At 43.6% G+C, this 10,769-nt stretch overlaps 1 non-coding gene across 1 annotated transcript; it reads left to right on the top strand.

Annotated features, from left to right (window-relative positions):
- Positions 1-8,432: 8,432 nt before the first annotated feature.
- On the top strand, positions 8,433-8,504 carry trnae-uuc (transfer RNA glutamic acid (anticodon UUC)). The gene has a single exon. It is a non-coding gene; the product is annotated as a tRNA-Glu (tRNA).
- Positions 8,505-10,769: the final 2,265 nt, after the last annotated feature.

Genomic DNA, 10,769 nt, shown 5'->3' with positions numbered 1-10,769 from the left:
ATGTCTACTCTTTCCTGTCGTTTGTTTCTTATGTGTTGAAAGAAACTTTTACTATCATTTATAATATTACTGGCTAGCCTACCTTCATATTTGATCCTCTCCTTCCTTATTTCTCTCTTTGTTATCCTCTGTTTGTTTTTGTAGCCTTCCCAATCTTCTGATTTCCCAGTGCTCTTGGCCACTTTATATCCTCTCTCTTTTTCTTTGATAGATTTCCTGACTTCCGTTGTCAGCCATGGTTGTCTAATCCCTCGCCGGATAATCTTTCTCTTCTTGGGGATGAACCTCTGTACAGTGTCCTCAATTTTACCCACAACCTCCTGCCATTTTTGCACTACTGTCTTCCCTGCTAGACTCTGCTTCCAGTATATTTTCGTCAGTTCCTCTCTCATGCTCTCATAATTACCTTTACTTAACTGTAACACCATTACATCCGATTTTGCCTTCTTTCTTTCAAACTGCAGACTGAACTCTACCATATTATGATCGCTGCTTCCTAAGTGTTCCCTTACTTCAAGATTTTTTATAAAGTCTGGTTCATTACATAGCACTAGGCCCAGAATAACCTGCTCCCTTGTCGGCTCCATGACAAGCTGTTCCAAAAAGCCATCCTGCAAGCATTCCATGAATTCCCTTTCTTTGGATCCACTGGCAACATTATTTACCCAGTCCACCTGCATATTGAAGTCTCCCATGATCACTGTGACTTTGCCTTTCTGACATGCCTTCTCTATTTCCCGGCACATGTTGCGCCCCTGGTCCTGACCATTGTTCGGAGGTCTGTTCATAACTCCCACCAGGGCTTTTTTGCCTTTGTGTTTCCTCAATTCCACCCACACAGACTCCACATCATCCGACGCTATGTCATTCAGCACCATAGATTTAATCTTGTTCTTAACAAACAAGGCAACCCCGCCCCCTCTGCCCACCTCCCTGTCGTTTTGATAAGTTGAAAACCCTTGGAGGTTAAACTGCCATTCCTGACCCCCCTGTAACCACGCCTCTGTGATGCCTGCCACATCATAATCATTCACAATGATCTGTGCCATTAGTTCGCCTGTTTTAATATGAATTCTACGAGCATTCAGGTAAAGTGCCTTAATGTTAACTGTTTTATCATTAGAGATATTGGAAGTCATAAGATGTCCGAAGTTATCCTTCCTTTTTGCTGCATTGCCAGTCTGTTTGAAGTTTAAATCTGCCTGCGCATATGCTATCCTGCCGCTTATCTTTCCATTTAACTCCATACTCCCTGTCGCTTTCACTTTCCCTTCCCCCGACTCAGAAGTTTAAAGTACTCCTGACCACCCTATTTATCCTCTTCGCTAGAACATTGGTACCTGATCGGTTCAGGTGGAGACCGTCCCAACGGTACAGATCCCCCCGGTTCCAAAATTGATACCAATGCCCCATGAAGTGGAATCCTTCTTTCCCACACCAATCCCTTAGCCACGTGTTTACTTCCCTAATTTTCTTATCCCTGTGCCAATGGGCACGTGGCTCGGGCAGTAATCCGGAGATTATGACCCTTGAGGACCTGTACTTCAATTTCCTTCCTAGCGCTCGACAATCCCCAAAACAGGTCCTCCACCCTAGCCTTGCTTAAGTCGTTAGTCCCAACGTGGACCACAACAACTGGATCCTCCCCCTTCCGCTCCAATATCCTTTCAAGCCGGTCAGAGATGTCCCGAACCCTGGCACCGGGTAGGCAACACACCATACAGATTTGAAGGTCCACACCGATGATGTTCCTCTTTGTAATATTTCTTTCTCCTCATGTGTTTCCCAATTAATTCAGTTCTTGAAGACCCTGATATGTCCTATTCATCCAGCTCTGCAGTACTAAGTTGACCAATCTCTCTCCACACCTTTTTAAAATATTCATTCAGAAAGCCCGTTCAAGTACATGATGCTGGAAAAAGCACAGCAGGCCAGGCAGCAACCGTGGAGCAGGAGAATAGACGTTTTGGGCTTATGGCCTGGCCTGCTGTGTTTTTCCAGCATCACATTTTTCAATTCTGGTCTCCAGCATCGACAGTCCTCACTTTCTCCAAGTACTTGATGCGCCAACTTACCTCCATCTGCATCATCCTCTGATTCAGTGCAATTTTAAGATCCAATACACTGCCTGTCTGACTGGGAGGAAGCAAAAGAGAGACAATGACTAAGCTGAGCTAGCTCATCAGACGCAATAGAAATTCTCGGAAACTCAACAGGTTGCTCAACCCATCTGCTGAGTTTCCCCAACATTTTCTGCACTTGGCCCATAGTTAATTCTTGTCCTGTTTTCTCATATTCTCTGCCTAAATCTACCATTCCTGAAGAAGGGCTTATGCCCGAAACGTCGATTCTCCTGTTCCTTGGATGCTGCCTGTCCTGCTGCGCTTTTCCAGCAACACATTTTCAGTTCTACCTAAATCTAACAGAGTGTGACAAAGGGACAGACTTAAATTGCCATCTGTTGCGTATAATTCCTGTGACTGTGCTGAGAAGGCAAATCAGATGGTGTGAGACAGGAAATTCATGAAGAATCACACAGGAGGTCCAATGTAACTTGCAATCCGTTTCACTGCTCTTGTCTCCTCTTCCCCCTTCTTCTGACATTGAAAAATGTTTAAATAAATCGAAATGCAGATGCTATAATCCAGAACCAAACAAAAAAAAAAGCCTGAAAAGTTCAGCAGTTCTAGCAGAATCTATGGAGAGAAATTAGATTTCATGTTTCTGGACAAGTGTTCTTTCCTCAACACCCTTGAAAGATGTTTGCCAACCAAATGGTTGTGTAATATGCAGCTAATGGAGATGGATGGATCTGGCTCGATGATCAGGACTGATCCCATTGAATCGTGGAAAAGGATAATCTACATTGCCTTTGGTCTGGATATCCTCCTGCCTGCCGTGCCAGTGCAGATTGAATGTGATGAATAGCTTATTTTTGTACTATAGGAAATCTACGGCCTCCCCCTCAGCTATTGTGACGTCACAACGACCGGTGCACTCTCACCACGCCAGGTCCAGAATTACAGAATCCCTTGGGAGCAGAAAGAGACCAATGTGCCCATCGAGACTGCACAGAACCGCAGAAGAACATCCTATACAGACCTATCCGATTCCCAAACCCTACCCTTTGAACCCACACTTCCCATGGCTAATTACCCGAGCCTGCACATTCCTGGATATTATGGAGCAACTTTTTACGGCCAGTCTGCCTTTAACTACGCATATTTGGACTGTGGAAGGAAACAGGAGCATCCAGTGTGAATCCAAGCGGAAACAGAGACAATGGGAAAGCGTTGGGGCCCAGTCCGTTCCTCGGTTGTCAGGCAGCATCTCTCTCTGGAGGACTCACCGACGACACGGAAAATGCTGCCAACTTTATCATTCCTTGCCCGGGAGCTTGTCTCCTGATCACGTATTGCCGCTCAGTAACAATGATGTGGAGGTGCCGGTGTTGGACTAGGATGGACAATGTCAAAAATCACTCAACACCAGAATATCATCCAACAGGACGGACTTTAACGTCGGGTAATGTGATTTTTAGTTTACAAACAAGGAAACGTTCACAGTGTCTCCACGGTTCACAGCCACGATGACGTGAAAGCGTGAAAAGTGAGTTTTGCTGGCTTGCTCCCGGGCGAGAGCGAGCTGTCAATCAAAGGAACTTCCATCACTATGCACTGCCTTTGCAAAGCTCACTTCAAATTCAAAGGCAGAGTTGTTCAGAAAAATGTGCATAAATCACTGAAAAAAAGAAAAATCTGATACATAAAAACCGAAAATTACAGGTAAAGGCAAAAACAGTAAGTACAGCGATTGAATAATAGCAAATTTGCGAATTGCTCTTTGCAAAGCTTGTATGCAATGTCTCAAACACCCAAAATATTGGAAAATGGTCAGCAAAGGCGGTGGTGGGCACGATCTCAGGAACACAGATAGATAGTTCATGTATATTACAGAAATAGACATAAGTACCTGGGGAACAAGAGGCATGAAATTTAGAGTGCGTTTATTTTTCTAACATTTACACCAGTATTTAGCTAGCCAATGACTTGGAAACGCAAGCACCTCTCAGCTCACGGAAAACAATGTATCCCTTTTCCATATGACCCATCCGGAGATGCTAAAATACATCTCTGGAGCAGATGGGACTGGAATCCACGCTTTCTGGTATCGAATAACCATGGTATCACAAAAGCCCCTAATTTCAAATGGGGCATATATGGATCAGTTGGGAAATAGGGCTTAATTATTTACATCAACCTGTTCACTTATATTATGATTCATCCTTGGGAGCAGGTGAGTTTCGAATCCAGGGCTTCAGGCCCAGTGACAGTTGGGCCCTTAAAATTATTTATTCACAAACTGCCTTGGATATAGTGTGGCATATCTCTGTGACAGGCAAGACATGAACCTGGATCTACAAGTCAGTAATGGAGACAGGATCACGGTGCCACAAGAATCATTCCATGTCCTCTATGTTTACAAACTAAATCCTTTCTCCGGATCTGTCTAATTCAATCATCCAGCTCTTTGTCAAGAGCCAGAGATTTTACTGTCAATGGAGATGCTATTATCTCCATGCCAGGTATCAAACATGCATCTATTCTAATCCCATTTTCCAAAAGTTGACCCCTCCCCGGTATGCAAAGTTGTTTGAAAGGTTTTACTCATTAGTTCTTCGGGGCTTTTCATATTCCTGCCTCTAATGCCATTTTCCTTAGTGTGTTCCAGATATCCACAACTCTGAGTGAAAATATATTTCATCGAAAAATGAAATGTTCTGGTCCTTACCGTAAAGTTGCACTCCATAATTATTGACCCCCACCATGAAAGCAAAAGTTTTCTCCCATCTATCCTGTCTCGATTCTTCAGGACTTTCAATACCTCTATCTCATACATCCTCAGCCTTCCCTGTTCTACCCTGGAAGACGAAGTCTCTCAAGAGCTGAATCACTCCAACCCAGACAACATTCCCCTCAAAGCTCCTCTACACTCTTTCCAGTGCATTCACATCCTTCCTAAAGGATGGTAACCAGAATTGTACGCAGCACTCCAGATTTAGCCTTTGTAACGTTATATGCCGCTGAAGAATAATAATACTTATTAGTATTATTATAATATTCTCCTCGCTGTTTCATTCAATGCTGTGACTCATAAAGGCATGTATATCACATGCCTTCTTAACTACATTAACCAATATATCTACCTGTCTTGCTGTCTTCAAGCATCTATGAACATGCATACCAAAGCCATTGAAATTCTTTGTATTTCCTACCATTCAATCGGTATTTCCTTACCTTGTTCGTCCACCCAATCACACCGTTATTTTCAGACTTCAATTCCTTTTGCCATTGTTCAGCCCAACTGAAAAACTTGCTTATAGAGTATTGTGTTTTAGGTGAAGACTTTCCTCCTGACTATTTAACATTGTATTACAAAAATTGTAGAAATAATGTGGAAAATTATAAAACAAATATAAATTAATCTTAGAGAGCTGAGGCATCTGAACAAGTTCTGTGTAAAATGACGTCTGTGCAAGACAAAATGGGTTTCCGCTGAACTGAGTTGGGGCTGGTTTTCTCAAAGGACAGGTGTAGTACTGTTGAGAGAGCTTTATATTAACTCAGTGGATTTGTGGAATTCAAAAACAAACATTAAAGAGAATATCAATGTGCAGTCAAACAGCGATTAGGTGATGTCTTAATGGTAGTATCATTAAACTATTTTTCTGGAGACCGAGGACATGTTCCATAACCAGGCTTCACATCCAATTGTGGCAGATAGTGGAATTTGGAAGAAACATGAATATGTAATTAGCACTTCAACGATGACGGGTGATGATAGTGGGAGAGAAATAAAATCTCATCTTCTCTGGTCAATATGTGTCTGTTATCTGCTCTCAATTCTACTAACCACGAGACAGAGAAAAAGGGAATTAAAGTAGACCCTGGCATCAGTAACAGCAGCAACTCTGGGTCAGGCAATGGTGAAGGTACCAAAAAGAGGGAAAAACATAGTTGACTTAATTCTTACCAACTTGTCTGCTACAGTTGCAATTGACAATCATGCAGTCTTTGTGGGGATGATGTCTTACCTTCACACTGATAATATCTTAAATCATGCTTGCATGGTAGGATTCCCAATCTAAGTGGGAAAGACTTAGCATCTCAGGGTCTGAAGCATAACAGAGACAAGTTTTAATGCAATTCAATTCACTCAATGTGATACCAAGAAACAATTGCAGGTATAGGGTGTAGGTTTGCTCGCTGAAGACATCCAGGAGAAAGATATAAATAGAAAGCAGGAGACAATAGCTTCGCTTCACTTGGAGGTCGCCACTGATGATGTTACCTAGCCAGGTAATGAAACGTCTGGATATCCAACCTACAGGTCAGCGCGCAAACCTACACCCTAAACCTCAACCTGAGCTACAAACCTTCACAACTCTTGCGAATTGCAGGTGCAGGATACTGCCATGTCTTTGGCCCCTTATTCGCCATTAGTTCTGAAGTGTTGTGCTACAGTCTTTGCCACAGCTCTGTCCAAAAAGTTCAAGTACAGCTACAAAACTGGCATCTATTGACATGTGTGAAATTGCGCAGGTGTGCCATGTACACAAAACATAGGACAAATCCAACAAGGTAACATACCGCCCCATCAGTCTCTTCTGAGTCATCAGTAAATTGATGCAAGTTATCATGAGCTGTGCATTCAAGCGGCATCTGCTCAGCAATAATCTATTCACTTACACCCAGTTTTTGTTCTGCCAGGGCCACTCAGCTCCCGACCTGAATGCAGCCTTGCTTCAAACATGGACAAGAAAGCATAATTTCAAAGTAGAGCTGATAGTGACAGCCTTGACATCAAGTCGACAGTCGACGAAGTGTGGCATCAAGGAGCCCCAGCGAAAGAGCAGTCAGTGGGAATAAGCAGACAACTCTGTACTATTTAGAGTTATACCTGACCACATAGAAGAGAAGAACACTTTGGAGATCAGTCGCCTCAGCTCCAGAACAGCTCTGCAAGCATTTTTCAAGAGAGTGGCCAAGGACCAATCCTGTTTCACTCCTTCGTCAATGACACTCCGTCCATCACAGTGTTAGAAGTGAGGATGTTCACTGGAGATTGCACAATGTTCAGAAACATTCACAACTTCTCGGATATTGAAGTGGTTTATGTCCACATACTGCATAAACTGGATAATAAACAGACTTTGGCGGGAAGTGGTAAGGCACATTCATGCAAATGCGAGGCAATAAAAATGTCCAATTAGAGACAATCTAACTCATGCTTTTCAACATACAATTATGTTGCCATTGCTGAATCCCACATTATCAGCATCTTACAAGCTACCATTGACAGGAAGCTGAATCGGACTAGCCATATAAATATATTGGCTCGAAAAAAAAAACAGGCTGGAGGCTGGTAAATTGCTGCAAGTAACTCACTGTCTAACTCCCCAAAGCCTGACCACCATTTAAAAGTGACGAGTGTGAAGGAGCACTCCCCACTATCCTGGATGAGTGCAGTTTCAATAACTCACAGGAAGGTTGACACCAGCCCACATGATTGGCATCACATCCACAACAATCCATTCGTTCCACCACCATATACAAAATGCATTTCAGAAATTCACTGAAGATGCTTAATTTTTTCCATACCCACAGCCACTACCCTACAGAATGACAAGGGCAACAGCTAAATGGGAATACCACCACTTGCAAATTCTATTCCCAGACTAGCAGCACCCTGACTTAGAAATATATCATCGTTCCTTCAGTATTGGTGATCTAAATTCTGGAATTTCTTCCGCATGTCACCGTCTGTTCACTTACAATACATGGACTGCAACAATTCAGAAAGTCAGCTGACAAATCGCCTTCTGAAGGGAATATGAATAGGTAGTAATCATTGGATTTGCCAATGACACTCCCAGGTGCCATCAATGTTTTTTTTTTGCAGAAAGAGTCTGAAATAAGAGTAGAGGACAAAGTATTTATGTTTAAATTAGGATTATGTCCTATATTTGGCAAATTGCCAATAGTCCAGAATTTAATATTCTAAGATGCAGTAGCTTGAAACAACCCCGTAGCTTTACTGGCGATTTCATAGGACATTTAAAAAAACAAGCACAGTTCTGTATGACTGAATGTACAAGATTCAGCTCAGATAATGACGGCAATTTTCTTGTCCCAAAGAAAATAAGTGAAATATCGTCAAGACAATTACGTTTTTTTCAAAAAAGAACTCCGAACGAAGCCACATACAACTTTCAAACACAGACGAATCAAAACAGATTTGTAGAAAGCCAGAAGTGAAAAATAGTGGAATATGCAGCGCGTCCAAAGAAATATCAAAACACGACAAATCGAATGTATGGAGATACATTGCGTTCACTATAAATTGCATTGCGTCGAAGTCAGTGCTGCATATCCCTGGTGGTCTAGTGGTTAGGATTCGGCGCTTTCACCGCCGCGGCCCGGGTTCGATTCCCGGTCAGGGAAACCTTTTAGAAGAGCTGTCAATACGTAGTTGTTTATGAGTCATGTTCGTCCGGCCTTGTAAATACTTTTCACATAACTATTCCGGCTTCAATATATTACTGGCTATGAAACCAAATGTTTGCTAAAGTCACCAGAAGATCTTTTGCGCATCAGGTCTGCTTGGTGATCCAGCGCTACCTCAATTTTCAGCACTTTTGTCTTCAGCTTCGGCTAAAAAATGTTTATTCGGATAAAAATTTGTAGACTGCGAAAATGTATCAGTGGATAATGATTTCGGGGAGATTGTGGCGTGACGGGTGCGAGAAGGTGATAGTGCATTTAACAACTACAGGTATACACACCTACTTCTCTCCCCACAGAGGTCACCAGAGATGCCCCGTATTTCCGCTTTTTGCCGTTTTCTTTCATATTTTCCTTCCTCGAATCTTGAGAATCTTGCCCTCGTTCGGGTCCCTCGTCCTGCCGCCGGAAAACACAAGAACTGCTCGCGTCACAGGTGCTGTCAGACCTGTTGAGTTTTTCCAGCTGTTCTTCGTTTTTAGTTATTGCTGACTTTGCTTTCTCCTTTGAGATACCGAACATTTCCTCTGAAAGTCTCCACGAAATTCATTACTCTGTATTACTGAGACAATTCCAAATAGTGCACATCAGGACATAAAGTGCAAGGCTGGTTTCAGAACCTTGCAAATACTTCGTTAATGTGCAAGCCACGTACACCAGTCTCCAAAATATCCACGAGTATCCCCTCGGCAAACTCAACTGCCGGAGTTTCTATTGACGCTATCCATTGGCGGCTTTGGCGATTAACTGAGTGGTTTGTGGTTTGAGCCAACCTAGGGACGCTCGTGCATATTAATTTTAGCACTCTTACTAAAAACATCACCACGAATTATTGTGCACTCAATCCCAAGGAAATTATCCACAAACTTTGTCATCGAAAGAAAACCAGAAAATAATCATTCATCAACTGAGAGGTCAGTTCGAATAATCTTCTTGTACTATACTGTTTTGCATCTGTATTGTAGCAATCATGGAGCAACTTACTACAGATATTACAATCTCTACTGAAAAGATTGGAGACCACAAGCGAGTCAGACAGTTTCCATTGAGAGAAAGAAATTTTTATTTATTTCAAAAATATGCTTTATTCATAAAATACTTTAATGGTCTGTACAGTTGGACATGCCATACATATGGAAACATTCCATTTGCTTGCATACCGAAACAGAGTAATCATTCCTATTTACAGGTCTGTACGATTACATTTTTAGCTGAGGCGTCAGCAGAGCCCAAATGACTGCGTCAGCCCCCTGTTCTTCTTTCGGCAGGCAGATGTCACACGGTGGTCTTTCCCCACCGCGCCTTGGCGGCAGCTGCTCCAAGCTTCAGCGCGTCCCTCAGCACGTAGTCCTGGACCTTGGAATGTGGCAGTCTGCAACACTCAGTAGGGGTCAACTCCTTCAGCTTGAAGATCAACAGGTTTCGGATCGCCCAGAGAGCGTCCTTCACCGAGTTGATGATCCTCCAGGCACAGTTGATGTTCGTCTCGGTGTGCGTCCTGGGGAACAGGCCGTAGAGCACGGAGTCCCGCGTCACAGCGCTGCTCGGGACGAACCTCGACAAACACCACTGCATTCCTCTTCAGATTTCTTCTGCGTAGGCAGTCCAGACGGAGGTGTGTGACAGTCTCGTCCCCCCCGCAGCCGCTTCGAGGGCAGCGTGCGGTGTGGCTGAGAGTCCGGGCGTGCATAAAGGATCTGACAGGCAGAGCCCTTCTCACCACCAGCTAAGCCATGTCTTGGTGCTTGTTGGAAAGTTCTGGCGATGAGGCATTCTGCCAAATGGCTTTGGCAGTCTGATCAGGGAACCACTCAATAGGATCCGCCCTCTCCTTTTCCCGAAGGGTCTCAAGGACACTACGTACTGACCACTTCCTGATGGTCTTGTGGTCAAAGGTATTTTTCATCATAAACTTCTCCACGAAGGACAGGTGATACGGAACGGTCCAACTACTCGGAGCGTTCCGCAGCAGCGAGGCCAGGCACATCCTTCACAACACCGGGGACAGGTAGAACCTCAATACGTAGTGGGGATCCATGCACAGCTTGATGCAGCTGCACACAAAGGTGGCCATCAGGGTGAGGGTGGCATTGGGTGTATTTTTTCCCCCGTTGCCCAGATCTTTGTACAGCAAGTCCCTTCAGACCCGATCCATCTTTGACCTCTATATAAACTGGAAGATGGCCTGGGTGACTGCAGCGGCAC

The sequence above is a fragment of the Chiloscyllium plagiosum genome, unplaced genomic scaffold, assembly GCF_037043375.1.
Source record: "Chiloscyllium plagiosum isolate Xiang-an unplaced genomic scaffold, Cpla_swu_hap1 HiC_scaffold_35, whole genome shotgun sequence".
Taxonomy (NCBI): Eukaryota; Metazoa; Chordata; class Chondrichthyes; order Orectolobiformes; family Hemiscylliidae; genus Chiloscyllium; species Chiloscyllium plagiosum.
Note: the sequence above shows the minus strand (reverse complement) of the source record. Positions and strands in the feature narration are given on the sequence as shown.